The following is a 15038-nucleotide window of genomic DNA, read 5'->3' as shown; positions in this document are numbered from 1 at the left end:
CGTGGCTTTCTTTTTCCTGACAAGTACCCTGCAGGTTTTCTGATGTCGGTGAAGCCCAGTTTAGGTGAGTGCTTTTCTGAGTAAGGTTGCAGAATGCTGACATCTCATGCCACAGTTGGCAAACGTGCTGTGTTGTAGTAACTTTGATAGAATAGACAAGCTGATGGAAGTACAAGTAATTTGGATATTTTCTGTGTCAATTTGGAAGATAGGTTTTTTTTATGGTTATTTTTAAAAGATTAAATTGAAATAATAATTAGCTTTTAAATGAGGTACATGGTAGTACTTCAAAAAGTTCAGGAAATGAAATTAAAAGGTATGGTCATGTTGGTGCAAAAATTTTTGAAATCCTTGCACATCACAGGTCTTCAAAAAGTTCATGGAAATGCATGTTATGAAAAACCAGGCAAAAAATTGCCACCAAAATAACTTAAATTCCATTTTCCATGAACCTTTTGAAATACCTGTATATATAGGAATAGATATATAATGCACTTCTGTATACACATACACACATTCGTATGTATAGACACACATTTTTAGGAATATATCTAAAACTAACAGAAATAAGGTTTTCCTATTGGACAATAAGGGCTTCACTACCTTCAAGGCTAATCAAAACGGAGCAAAGTAATCCACTTGGTGTTGGTTTGAATAACGTTTGTAAATTTGTTTAGCCATATATGACTATACCGTACCACTAATGTAAAGTGTATGCAGCTTGATAGGCATTTGGGGGGAATGCCTTGCTCATAATTAGGAAAAGAAGCACTCTAAGATATCCATGTCTTTGGAATTTGTCACCCAGTAACACTTACAAATTTGCACACGTATCTCCAGAAACCCACTGGGAGACAGATGCAGGAATTCCCATTTTCATCTCATATTTTTTTTTTTTTTAATTTTTTTGACAGGCAGAGTGGACAGAGAGAGAGAGACAGAGAGAAAGGTCTTCCTTTTCCGTTGGTTCACCCTCCAATTGCTGCCGCAGCCGGTGCACCGCGCTAATCCGGAGGCAGGAGCCAGGTGCTTCTCCTGCTCTCCCATGGGGTGCAGGGCCCAAGCACTTGGGCCATCCTCCACTGTACTCCCTGGCCACAGCAGAAAGCTGGACTGGAAGAGGAGCAACCGGGACAGAATCCGGCGCCCCGACCGGGACTAGAACCTGGTGTGCTGGCGCCGCAGGCGGAGGATTAGCCTAGTGAGCAGCAGCACTGGCCCTCATCTCATATCTTAAAAGAAGCAGAAGATGGCTCAGGATTTTGCTTCCTCACTGCCAAGCAGAGGGTAAAATGCTTCATCTCTTGATTCCGATGACTCCCATGGAGTCCTATATGGTCCAGCAGAGAGACAGCATAGCTCTAGCTGGACCCCCTCTGGCCACACTCCACTCTGCAGTGTGCGCTTGAGCTACAAGGCCACATTCAAGGCGTTTGCTCTACTTACCGCTGGGTACAATAGTCTACATAGTTAGACCTAAAAATCCGCATTAGTAACACCAGAAAATTTGTAGAGTTTGAGATGAGTAAAGTCAGTCCACTAAAAAAATGGTGTGTTCATCAGAGAAGGTCTCAAAAACAAATTAGGACCATTACTTATTTTCCAGGTAGTTATGTCACATCCCCCCTGTGGATGGTCAGTATGTAGTGAAGGTCAACATGGGATAAAATCAAATAATTAAAATGATCAGGCTCTAGTATCTCTTCTTCCCTAGCGTCACTCTCCAGAAAGAATGGGAATATGTCTGTTGAATATTATGCCTCTAGCTGTCTGCGTCTGTGTTTAGGGAATTTATAGAAGCTACTTAAACTCTTACAAATTCCTAAGCTTTCTATCCTACTTGGTGTGCTATTTTATTTCCCTGGAAGAGACTGGGGGAAAAGTAAATGATCAAATCTAATTTTTTTTTTTTTATTCTTAGACAACTTTACTCAGTGTGGAGGGCGGTGGCAGGGAGAGGTAGATTAAGGGCTGGCTTCTAGAGGGTGCTGGCTGCTTCCAAGCCCCACTCCTGAACTCCTGGAAGTATCCGTAGGGGAGGCGGGGGCAGGCTGGGGGCCTTTGTGGAGGAAGTGGGATGTAAATCTACTTTTATAAAACTCCTTAGCCAGCATGTTGGGAAGTCCATCATGAATTAGGAACTGAGGTAAAGCAAGTGTAAAATCTTTATGAAGTCAAGATTTGTATATTACTGTACCTCGTATGAGCGTACTTCAGGAAGTTCATGGGAAAATTAGATTAACAAATAAGTTTATTTTTGTCCCCCAGAGTTTGAAATCCATGCATAGTTTTTCATAGTACACATTTCCCATGAACTTTTTGAAATCCTTGAGTTTAGATTAGCAAGTAATCTAAAAGTTGCTACAATATTTCTTGCTCTTCATCTTTGAAAATCCATTTTCTTTTTAGTTCAACAACAGAAATATTGAAATTCAGAAATATTCTTATACCTGGGCTTCTTGTTCTGAACAAATCAACAAATACTTTCAAGAACCTATACTCACAGCCAAGTTTACACAAAACCATCCTTGCTATTGGCTAGGTAGCCAAAAAGAATACATCTATACTAATCAATAATCCATCCTGAGCAGAGTAGCTCATGCCTTTGGTTTGATAGTTTAGTATCTGTGATGCAGCAAAGTGCCCTGAGAGCCCCTAAGAGAGGCATTAAATCACAGAGGAGGACCTCCCTTAGGGCAGGGTTTCAGTTTGATTGGCAAGTATATGTGGGTTTTCCCTAGGTGCCAGCAGGAATTGAGTTTCCAAACCCCGAGGTCAGAAGTCTTCAAGATCTGCATACAATTGGCTCTCAGTATCCATAGGTTCTGCATCCAAGGATTCAACTAGTTTTGGAACGGAATATACATATTCCGTGTTTTTATTTGTCATTACTCTCTGTAGTATAACAACTACATAACATTTACATTGTACTCTGTGTTCTAAGTAATCTAGATAGTTTAAAAACATACAGTTTAAAATATAGGTTACAATATATGTAAGTTATAAGCAAATACTATGTGATTTTTCATGAGACTTGAGCATCTACGGATTTTGGTATCTACAAGGAGACCTGGAACCAATTCCTCACAGATACCAAAATGGTACAAGCTAACAGGGCTACCAAGATGGGAAAGGCCACTGAGTGTGAAGTAGGCAGGCATACAGGTTAAAATCAATTAGGTTTGTGAGCTGGAAGACCACGCCTTTGCCATGCCCCTGTGTGACCTCATGCCCCTACCTGGTTACACCTGGGTGCCCACCAGCCAATCAGGTTAATTAACCACTCCCCATTGGAAATGGGTTAAAAGCCTGGGACACAGTGTGTCCACCCTCCTCTTCTTTGCCCTGGCCTCTAGCCAGGAGAGGGCTTGCTGTAGCTCTGCGCCTCCAGGGCATGTGACCTTCAGGCCACCCACCCTAGGCTTCCTGGCCTAGATGCTCCTCCACATGGCTGGTTCCTGGTGCTCGGTATGAACCCAGGTTTACCTCTCTCAAATAAAGCTCTCACTCTCCTATGCATCTTTCTTGCTAAATAAAAGCTTAAAATGTACCATGCTGCCTTGTTTATTTATGCTGGTATTTAGAATTCTTCTCTAAATATTAGGCAAGAACCCTCTTGGGCTTATTAATATTGGGGATTTATGAATAAGCATATGGTGATATCATAGGGCACCCCAAATTCTGGTAACATATGTGGCACCCCAGATGGCACTTCTGGGGAACACCGAGGTGCCACATTTTCATATATATTTTAGAGGGTCATTTCCGATATCAAGCGGTTCTCAACCTTGACTGCTTGTTAGAATCACATTAAGGAGTCTTCAAAACATACCCAAGCTTGGTGCTCCCAATTTGAAGAATTGATTCAACTGCTCTGGGGTAGGACCTGAGCACAGATATTTTAAAAATGCCTCCCAGGTCATTCCAATGGATTGCCATGGTTAAGACCCAATTAAAAACAATGCCTACCAGGGCACCATCAAGTCACTAGCAAAAAAGTGCTTATATTGACTTCCTATTCTTTGTAGCTGCAGATTTTTAAAAAAGAGTTATTTATCTGAAAGAGTTACAGAGAAGCAGAGGCAGAGGCAGAGGTCTTCCTTCCTCTACTTTACTCCCAAGGTGGCTGCAATGGCCGGAGCTGCGCTGATCCAAAGCCAGGAGCCAGGAGCTTTCTCTTGGTTTCCCAAGTGGGTTCAGGGGCCCAGGAACTTGGGCCATCTTCTACTGCTTTCCCAGGCCACAGCAGAGAGCTAGATCAGAAGTGGAGCAGTCGGGACTCCAACTGGTGCTCATATGGGATGCCAGCACTGCAAGCAGCAGCTTTACCTGCTACGTCACAGCACCGGCCTCCCCAGTCCTTCTTAAAATTTGCAAATATGAGGCCAGTACTGTGGTGTAGCAGGTAAAGCCACTGTCTGCAGTGCTGGCATCCCATATGGGCGCCAGTTCAAGTCCCAGCTGCTCCACTTCCGATCCAGCTCTCTGCTATGGCCTGGGAAAGTAGTAGAAGATGGCCCAAGTCCTTGGGCTTCTGCATTCACTTGGGAGACCCGGAGAAAGCTCCTGGCTCCTGGCTTTGGATCGGCACAGCTCCGGCCTTTGTAGCAAATTGGGGAGTGAACCAGCAGACGGAAGACCTCTTTCTCTCTGCCTCTGCCTCTGACAGTCTGTAACTCTGCCTTTTAAATAAATAAATAAATAAGTCTTAAAAAAAAAAAAAAGGACTGGGCTATTTTCCTAAACATCCAGTACAAACATTTTCTTAGTTAATGAGGTGATCTTTATAATAATGGAGATCTAACATTTCTGCTGAGGTTGGACCAGGTAAGATGTATTTAGCTGGTGGTTAATAGAGCAGCAGGATTCAACACTTAAGGCCGTCTCTGTACTTGTGTACTCATTTTTCTCTGTGGTCATGAATATAAAGCATAAAAAATGAACATTATGAAAAAAATATGTGGATTTCAAATGCTTTTGCACCAAAATAATCTTATGTTTTAATTCTGGTTTTTTTTTTTCATGAACCTTTTGAAGTCCTCTCACATGCTAGTGGGTATAAGTTTCAACAAATATTTTATTGAATTAAGACAGAACTTTGAGGTTGTGATTTCAAATTGGTCATATTTCTCCAAAACATCCAAGGTGAAAGAAAAACTTATGGAAAGCAAGAACTTACCTATTGTACACACTAAAAATATTATTGAAAACTTCTATATATTGTAATTGAACATCTTAGAGACCTTTCTGGCTGGGGAGAGACCCCTCTGCTTAGAGATAGCAAAGGGATCATTCAGGGGGTGCCTATGCTATGCAAATGAAGCCAACTCGAGCTGTGCCTCTTCCTTTGTTCTTTACACACCAGGAGTCAACATTCCTCTGGCTTAATCATCCCAGGGCCAGGTACCAGGCACTAGTGGTCACTCACAGTTCCGGTTCACCCAAATTATCCAAACTTTCCAATTCTAAGTGGCTAACCCTGCTGTGCCTTGCTTTTATCTCAGAAACTTCAATGTAGGTGAAGGCCTAGGTTTTCCCCTTGCTGCAGCCCCTTCTGCTCCTGGCCAGAGCTGGGGCTTTCCCATACAGCCCTGCATGGCCTGGCTTGCCTCCCGTTTCCAGGATCTGTGAGTGGAGTGACTTTGCTTCCCTGAGCCTCTGCTCTGTCTCCTTAGTGACACAACACTAAATCTGGGTGCAAAACACCAAAGCCAGCCCAACAATTGAGACTGAGGTTTTATTTAATGAATAATGAAACAATCCAGCATATCTTCTAAATTGCCTTTAAAAACATCCAAGTTTAATCAAATACTGATTCTTAAATCTTATTTTTCTTCATCTAATTGCAAAGTTTCCAAACAAAGCACAACCCAACAAATGTGTAGGAAAGCACCATAGGCAACAGCAGTGAGTCGTTGAGTTGATGTGGCCTAGCAGAATACAGTACCATCTCCGTCCTGAGGAAGGACATGAATGATGCTAACGGACACTGGCTTAAACGATCACTGGTGTTCAGTTCTACATAATGTCTGAACGTGCAACAGGATTCATTGCTTCCTACTTACAGAGGATATGCACAGTTTCTGTAATTCATGCGTCTCAAAATGGCTAATGACTTTCCCATTAAATTCAAAACCAAAAAAGTACTATAGAAAAGAAACAGACACAGAAGCACACGGGTTTGTGAGCCTTCTGGGAACTGGTGTGTTTGCAGGTAGAAAGAACTCACACAAGGAGAGAAAGGAAAAGCTCCAAGAGGCATTGTCTGAGTTTGGTTGAATTAAGTTGGCTGTGAGTGCTCTGTGACTCTGCACTTGAAGTGTATGGAATACATGTGGGTGTGCTTGCACGTGTGTGTGCACCTGCGCATCATGTGTCATTCATCAGTCTTCATGTGAATCAACAGGGTTAAATTCAGACATGGTGCATCTGAGAATGCAGCAGCAGAGACCAAAGGTTGGACTCATTTTTGAGGGTCCGTTTATGTCTGTTATCCTAAAGTTGATTCATGTCATTCTAAGACCACTGATAGGCTGGCAAAGAACATTTCTTCATTAGGGTTTGGGCCAGGACCACGGAGTTGTCCTGAACTGTTTAAGCCCAAAAGGAATACAGGAGCTCCCTTGCTATTTCTCTGCACTGCTGGGTCATCACCTCCACTGGCTTCCATCAGAGACTCAAGGGTTCAGGGCTCCCCTAGGCTCTCCTGCCTGGCTGAAATAGACGGCCCTGAAATCTGCCTTCAGAAAGCAGATAGACTGTAGACTATTTCTGAGTTCATTTGATTTTTTCCCCCAGATTTATTTATTTAACTGTATACTATATTGGAAGAAGAAATTCCTCCATTCTAAAGAAAAACAAAATAATGGGGCAGAAGGAAAGGTGAATGAATGTTTATAACAAATTATTTACCTTAGAGAAAAACATTTTAATATTTTCCATGGAATAAAAAGTTTACTACTTTAAATTTTTTTAAAATTTTTATTTGAAAAAAAATTTTTTATTTGAAAGGTAGAATTACAGAGAAGGAGAGAGGGAGGGAGGAGGGGGAGGAGGGGGAGGAGGAGGAGGAGGAGGAGGTAGAGGGGCCATCTCCCACTGCTTCCACAGGCGGAACTCAAACCAGTGCCCACATCAGACATTGGCGTTGCAGGCAGTAGTCTAACCTGCTGTGCCACAACACCAGCCCCTACTTATTTACTTATCTTACCCTCCATCATGGCAAAGGCTCAAGTATTTTGCTTATAGGTAAAGAAACAGTCTCTGGGGCCAGCACTGTGGCGTCAAAGGTTAAACCTCTACCTGCAGTGTCGGCATCCCATATGGGCTGCTCCCCTTCTGATGCAGCTCCCTGCTAATGGCCTGGGAAAAGCAGCAGAATATGGTCCAAATGCTTGGGCCTCTGCATCCAGGTGGGAGACCTAGAAGAAGTTCCTGGCTGCTGGCTTGGATGGGTCCAACTCTGGTCGTTGCAGCCGTTTGGGGAGTGAACCAGTGGATGGAAGATTCTCTCCCTGGGTTCCCCCACCCCCATCTCTGCCTTTCAAATAAATAAATAATCTTTAAAAAAAGACAAATAAACAGACTCCAGGATTATAGAGAAATTAGATAATGTATCTAAATTTTCTTGAATTATTAGAATCTCCTTTACAATTCATCTTAGAATTCCTAGAAATAAGCTGTCCTACTGCTAATATGTAGATTTTTATTTTGATGGGGAGGTGATGAAGACAAAGTTAATGCTAAAGATCGCAAAATTAAAAGAAAAGTGATCAGAAAAGAGAGTGGCCGGCTCCGCGGCACACCGGGTTCTAGTCCCGGTCGGGGCGCCAGATTCTGTCCCGGTTGCCCCTCTTCCAGGCCAGCTCTCTGCTGTGGCCCAGGAAGGCAGTGGAGGATGGTGCAAGTGCTTGGGCCCTGCACCCCATGGGAGACCAGGAGAAGCACCTGGCTCCTGCCTTCGGATCAGCGCGGTGCGCCGGCCGCAGCGCACCAGCCGTGGAGGCCATTGGAGGGTGAACCAACGGCAAAAGGAAGACCTTTCTCTCTGTCTCTCTGTCTCTCACTGTCCACTCTGCCTGTTAAAAACAAAAAAAAAAAAAAAAAAAGAGAGAGAAAAGAAAAAAGAGAGTAAAGTGTTTATGAAATAAAAAAACTGAAAAAAATGAAACAATTTGCCAATGTTGTGTTAAAAAGGTACAGTTACATCCAAATTTTCTTATTTGAATTATTTCATAATCTTTACTATCCTTTTTTATAATCTATAAAATATATTTTATTTATATATATGTATGCACATATATATTTTAATTTTATTTTTTAATTTTTTATTAATTTTTTATTTAGTAAATATAAATTTTCAAAGTACAGTTAATGGATTACAATGGCTTCTCCCCCCATAATTTCCCTCCCACTCACATCCCTTCCATTTCCTGCTCCCTCTCCCATTCCATTCACATCAAGATTCATTTTCAATTATCTTTATATACAGAAGATCAATTCAGTATATATTAAGTAAAGATTTCATCAGTTTGCACCCACACAGAAACACAAAGTGTAAAATACTGTTTCAGTACTAGTTATAGCATTACTTCACATTGGACAACACACTAAGGACAGATCCCACATGAGAAGTAAGTGCACAGTGACTCCTGTTGTTGACTTAACAATTTGGCGCTCTTGTTTATGGCGTCGGTAATCTCCCTAGGCTCTAGTCATGAGTTGCCAAGGCTATGGAAGCCTTTTGAGTTTGCTGACTTCGATCTTATTCTGACAGGGTCATAGTCAAAGTGGAAGCTCTCTCCTCCCTTCAGAGAAAGGTACCTCCTTCTTTGATGATCCATTCTTTCCACTGGGATCTCACTCGCAGAGATCTTCCATTTAGGTCTTCCTTCCCCCCCCCGCCCAGGGTGTCTTGGCTTTCCATGCCTAAAATACTCTCATGGGCTCTTCAGCCAGATCCGAATGCCTTAAGGGCTGATTCTGAGGCCAGAGTGCTATTTAGGACATCTGCCATTCTATGAGTCTACTGTGTATCCTGCTTCTCATGATGGATCTTTCTCTCCCTTTTTGATTCTATCAGTTAGTATTAGCAGACACTAGACTTGTTTGTGTGATCCCTTTGACTCTTAGACCTATCAGTGTGATCAACTGTGAACTGAAATTGATCACTTGGTCTAGTGAGATGGCATTGGTACATGCCACCTTGATGGGATTGTATTGGGATCCCCTGGCATGATTCTAATTCCACCATTTGGGGCAAGTCCGATTGAGCATGTCCCAAATTGTACATCTCCTCCCTCTCTTATTCCTACTCTTATATTTAATAGGGATCCCTTTTCAGTTAAAATTTAAACACTTAAGAACTATCCTTTTTTTTTTTTTTAAAGATCTATTCATTTATTTGAAAGGCAGAGTTACAGAGGGAGGAGGAGAGACAAAAAGAGAGAGAGGTCTTCCATCTGCTGTTTCACTCTCCAGATGGAAACAGTGGCCAGGGCTGTGCAAGGCCAAAACCTCTTCCACCAGGAGCCTCTTCCAGATCTCCTATGTGGGTGCTGGGGCCCAAACACTTGGGCCCTTTTTCCGCTGCTTTCCATGGCACATTAACAGGGAGCTGGATTGGAAGTGGAGCAGCGGGAACTCAAACTGACGCCCATATGGGATGCTATCATTGCAGGTGGTGGCTTTATCCACTATACTACAGCACCACCCTGATCTTTACTATCCTTAAAAGACACAGTAAAACCTTTAATTTGGTGTAGACATGTACATTTAGCAATCTTTTAGTGGTAACCACTAAGGTCAGTATTAGGGGTCTGTTATGTTATGCCACCAACTGTGGGGGAGGTGACAAAAATCTACCTCTGTACTGGATCTGTAGAAGCATCAGGTTGTTTGGGGTTTGGAATATTGTGCAATGCAGTTTTACTATACTCTCTACCGTATCATTGTCTGCTAACATGAAGGTAGTTCGTGATTCTTGTGGATATTAAAACAGTCATTACTTTAACAAAACAAATATATATATCTCCATAAATTTCCTATCTAAACTACTGAAAAGCCTCATTGTCCATTTTATTTTTATTTATTTGGGAAGAGATGCAGAGAGAGAGAGAGAGAGACAGAGAGAGACAGAGACAGAAGGCAGAGACAGAGATCTCCCATCAACTAGTTCACTTAGCAAATATCCTTGCCCTTAACAGCCAGAGCTGGGCCAGGCTGAAGCAAAGGGTTGAACTCAATCTGGGTTTCTCATGTGGGTTGCAGAGACCCAACTACTTGAGCTATCACCTGTGGGACTTGAATTTGGACTTTTTTTTTTTTTTAAAGAATTATTTATTTATTTGAAAGTCAGAGTTAAAGAGAGAGAAGAAAGAGAGAGCGGTCAGCACCGCGGCTCACTAGGCTAATCCTCTGCCTGCGGAGGCGCCAGTACTCTGGGTTCTAGTCCCGGTTGGGGCACCAGTTCTGTCCCGGCTGCTCCTCTTCCAGTCCAGCTCCCTGCTGTGGCCTGGGAAGGCAGTGGAGGATGGCCCAGGTCCCTGGGCCCTGTACCCGCATGAGAGACCTGGAGCAAGCACCCGGCTCCTGGCTTTGGATCGGTGCAGTGCGCCGGCCGTAGCGGCCATTTTGGGGGGTGAACCAACGGGAAAGGAAGACCTTTCTCTCAGTCTTTCTCTCTCACTTTCTAACTCTGTCCAAAAAAAAAAAAAAAAAAAAAAAAAACCAAACCAAAAACAAACAAAAAAAAACAACACAAACCTTCCATCTCTTCCATCTGCTGTTCATTTTCCAGATGCTGCAATGGCTGAAGACAGGAGCTTCTTCCAGGTCTCCCACATGAGTGCAAATGCCCAAGGACTTGGGCCATCCTCCACTGCCTTCCCAGGCCACAGCAGAGAGCTGGACTGGAAGAGGAGCAACTGGGACAGAACTGGTGCCCCAACCGGGACTAGAACCCCGGGGTGCCGGCGCCGCAGGTGGAAGATTAGCCTAGTGAGCCGCAGTGCTGACCGCTCTAAAAATATTTTAACTGGGTTATAACTCTTAGAGCAATTCATACACTTTGAATAATTTATAAAAGTCACTTTTAAGTGTCAAATATTCATGTACATTAAGAAGTTCTTCAGTCTTGGGTGGGCATTTGGTGCAGTGGTTAAGATATCTCTTGGGTCGCTCACTTACTGTATCAGAATGCTGGAGTTCCAGTCCCAGCTCCACTTCTGATTCCAGCTTCCTGCTAATGTGCGCTGTGGGAGGCAGCAGGTAATGGCTCAAGTATTTGGGCTCCTACACCAATGTGAGAGACTGACATGGAGTTCCAGGCTCCTGGCTTCAACCTGGCTCAGCCCTGGCTGTCGTGAACATTTGAGGAGTGAAACAGTGGATGGAAGCTAGCTCGCTCTCGCTCTCTCTCTCTCTCTCTCTCCACTTTTCAAATAAAATGAAGAAAAATTTAACAAAAACTTAAAATATTTGGTCAGTCACCACCCAAACCGAGAAACTAAAATTCTTCCCTGTGTTTTAATGAAAAATGAAAAAAAGAAAAGAAACCCACATTTATTTCAGCCCTAAAAATTTATCTTCAAATAATGTTGAACTATTTTAATCATTATTACGGAGGAAACATTTTCTGTTCACTTCCATGTGGTCAGAATCTTGCAAGTCAGCGCTTCTATGCCTCTCCAGCATCGTTTCTTTGTGCTTACTCTCAGCACTCAGGCACAATTCTCAGAGGACTGAAAAGTGTACCTTCTGTCTCCTGCAGTTTCAAGGCTATCGTTCTTTGGGTTTGAAGTAGCCATTATTTGCGTATTAACACAGGTGGCTTGTTTATGCTTGTTTATGGTTCTGTTATACCAACTATGCTACCTAACTAATTAGACAGAAATAAAAGGCAAACATTTTTAACAAATATGCAATTTTTTGTTTTGCACTGCACAGATTTTTAAAGACACGATACTAGCAACTTTCTAAGCATACTGATGACCCTGGCATTGTCAAAGTTGAGAAGATGCTAGGTGTTCTTCAAACAGTGCTTCAGTAATTAACTTTCTGAACTATTGATTGATCCCCTTAAAACAAGAACAGGGCCGGCACCGTGGCTCACTTGGCTAATCCTCCGCCTGCAGCACCGGCACCCCAGTTCTAGTCCCAGTTGGGGTGCTGGGTACTAGTCTCGGTTGCTCCTCTTCCAGGCCAGCTCTCTGCTGTGGCCCAGGAAGGCAGTGGAGGATGGCCCAAGTGCTTGGGCCCTGCACCTGCATGGGAGACCAGGAGGAAGCACCCGGCTCCTGGCTTTGGATCAGCGCAGCGCCGGCTGTAGTGGCCATTTGGGGAGTGAATCAATGGAAGGAAGACCTTTCTCTCTGTCTCTCTCTCTCACTGTCTATAACTCTATCTGCTAATAATAAAAAAAGAACAGGCTGTCTGTGTTAAAAAGAACTTGAACAGATCCTATGGAAATCTAGGTAACTGTGCATCTTACTGGTAAGGCGTACCGATTTTCAACTCCATCACTCGTGGAAATACTTTGAGTGCAGGTTACTCAAGGACCCTACAGGGACCTTGAATAAAGGCCGCAGATTCTCTGGCAGCTTTGAGCTTACAACAACTTATAAATAGCCATACACGAATGGACTCAAGATCCCAGCTTGGGAGCTACTTTGGGAGTGTGTGGGGGAGGGGAGAAAACGAAGAGCCTGTCATCCAAAGATCATTTTGGGTGTCTGACTCAGTTTCCTGTATCTCCCCTGACAACCTGATTTTTTTTTCCCCAATTCTACCAGCAAATCTATCAACCACAACTGATAGGAGTGAGAAAACAGGTGCTTGAAAAATGCAACGCCTCTGTTAAGTTGCCAGGCTCCGGGCATTTCGGATGTTTAGCTCCACCGCATTCTTCCCAACACCTTGCCAAGATGTGTGGAAATGGAGTTAGGTCACTGTGGGGCACGAGGCCCACTGGCAGGCCTTGGGGAAGGGGTGAGATTGTAGAACACGGGGCACACGTGGCCTACAGGGAAAACACGCAACGGGAGCTCCATGCACAAGGGACTGTGGGCACTCTAACTGACACAGCACAGAGGGGAGGAGGCAGTCATTTTTCTTCTCTTCTTGTTGGGACACTAACCAATCTAGTATAATAGGTACTGTAATCCAGTTAAGAATTAGGTGGGCTTTTCTGGATTCCCTTGAGAATCTAGCACCAGATGACACATGTACAAGGAAATAAGCGAGTGTAAATAACCAATTTACAAGTGGACATTTGGAGGGCAACCCATGTATCCTTTGAGGATCATTCAAATGAACCTATTCCTTCAAAAGTCAGCTTTTGACTCCTCCAGGAGTTATTCTCCATGGGACGTGCCATTCAGAGCCCCGTTCTAGTCCTGCCGGGCTCTTGACCATGTAGTTTCTCATTGGATGCCTCCCAAAGTTAAGAGATGAGCACAAAGAGAAGGATGCATTTAAACCAGTTCCACTATTCGGAAATCCTGACGAAACTCTTATTTTGGTGAAGAAAACTGTCTCAAAAAGGCAGCTGGGTTTTAATAGTGCATTTCCTTCTTTATTTTCTCTCTCAGTCCCAAAGCCACGACTACCCAAGTGATGACAAGCCGTTCAGTTGCTTGGAGAGAAGGGTGCTGAGGAGATCTGCATGGTCTTTTTGTAAACAGAAGGAACAGGCAAACTGCATCAAGTTTCCCTCTTTCCCTGGTCCAGTTTCGCAGTTTCTGAGCGTCCCCTGAGGGCTTCGTGAATGTTGTCCATCTATTGAGTGCAGCATAAAATAGTGAGGTCTAACAAAGCCAATGGACTTATTTGTATTTTGCAGGCATGCACAGCACGGGCAGTCAGGAAGGTTACATTCTTCATGGAGGCCAACAACAGAGCTTCACTTAAAGCCATCTGCATCCCTTTGGATGTTTCTGGGTAAGTTCTGTGATCAAATCATGGTTACAGAATGACTTTTCAACCATGGCCATGTGCTGGAATCACCTAGAAGCTTGAAAAACTGTTGATGCCTGTGTCACAGCCACAGCACTTATGACTTAATTGATTTGGGGTGTGGCCTATGTTGGGACTTTTAAAAGGCTACCTGGGAGGTGGCTGGTGCTGTGGCTCACTTGGTTAATCCTCTGCCTGTGGTGCTGGCATCCCATATGGGCGCCAGGTTCTAGTCCCCATTACTCCTCTTCCAGTCCAGCTCTCTGCTGTGGCCCGGGAAGGCAGTGGAGGATGGCCCAGGTGCTTAGGCATCTGCACCTGCATGGGAGACCAGGAGGAAGCACCTGGCTCCTGGCTTCGGAATGGCACAGCGCTGGCCATAGTGGCCATTTTGGGAGGGTGAACCAATGGAAGGAAGACCTCTCTCTCTCTCTCTCTCTCTGTGTGTGTCTATATCTCTACCTGTCAGAAAAAAAAAAAAAAAAAAGCTACCTGGGAGATTCTAATGTGATGCTGAGGTTTATAGAAGCATACCTATGTCCATGGAGTTTGAAATGCAATTCAGATCAGTAAAGATTTATTGAGTGCCTACTCTGCATAAGGCGCAAAGGCAACAGTCTATACCAACAAGGGGTAAAGCCTAGTGCAAGCAAGAGTGGGCTTGCGCAAGGGCAGGGAGCAGGCAGGTGGATAGAGACTGTGTTCTGTATAAAATGTGATTTGCAGTAATCTTCTCTTCCTCAAGACCCAAGCTACTTGTTATGAGATTTCAAAGAAAATACAGTTTTATTTGGTTGGAGTGTGTATTTCAGAGAGGCAGTGGCATTCAAGCTGGACTTTAAGGAACAGATGAGAGCTCCATAGGTGGAGACTGGGGAGTGAGCCTTTCAGGGGGAGGCAGAAGAGTAGCTGGAAACCAGGAGCCTGTGTGAGGGCTGCTGCGCGCTGGACGTTCTTCTGAGTTGTGAGTGAAAGCTTTGGGGTCATACTGGCATGAGTCTGAACACCCCAGAGCAGAACAGCAGGTGCCCCAGTTGGTTCCAGCTAGCCAGTGGGGGTTGACCACTGGATGATAACAGTTCTGG

The sequence above is a fragment of the Oryctolagus cuniculus genome, chromosome 15 (assembly GCF_964237555.1).
Source record: "Oryctolagus cuniculus chromosome 15, mOryCun1.1, whole genome shotgun sequence".
Taxonomy (NCBI): Eukaryota; Metazoa; Chordata; class Mammalia; order Lagomorpha; family Leporidae; genus Oryctolagus; species Oryctolagus cuniculus.
This window is presented reverse-complemented; position numbering follows the sequence as displayed.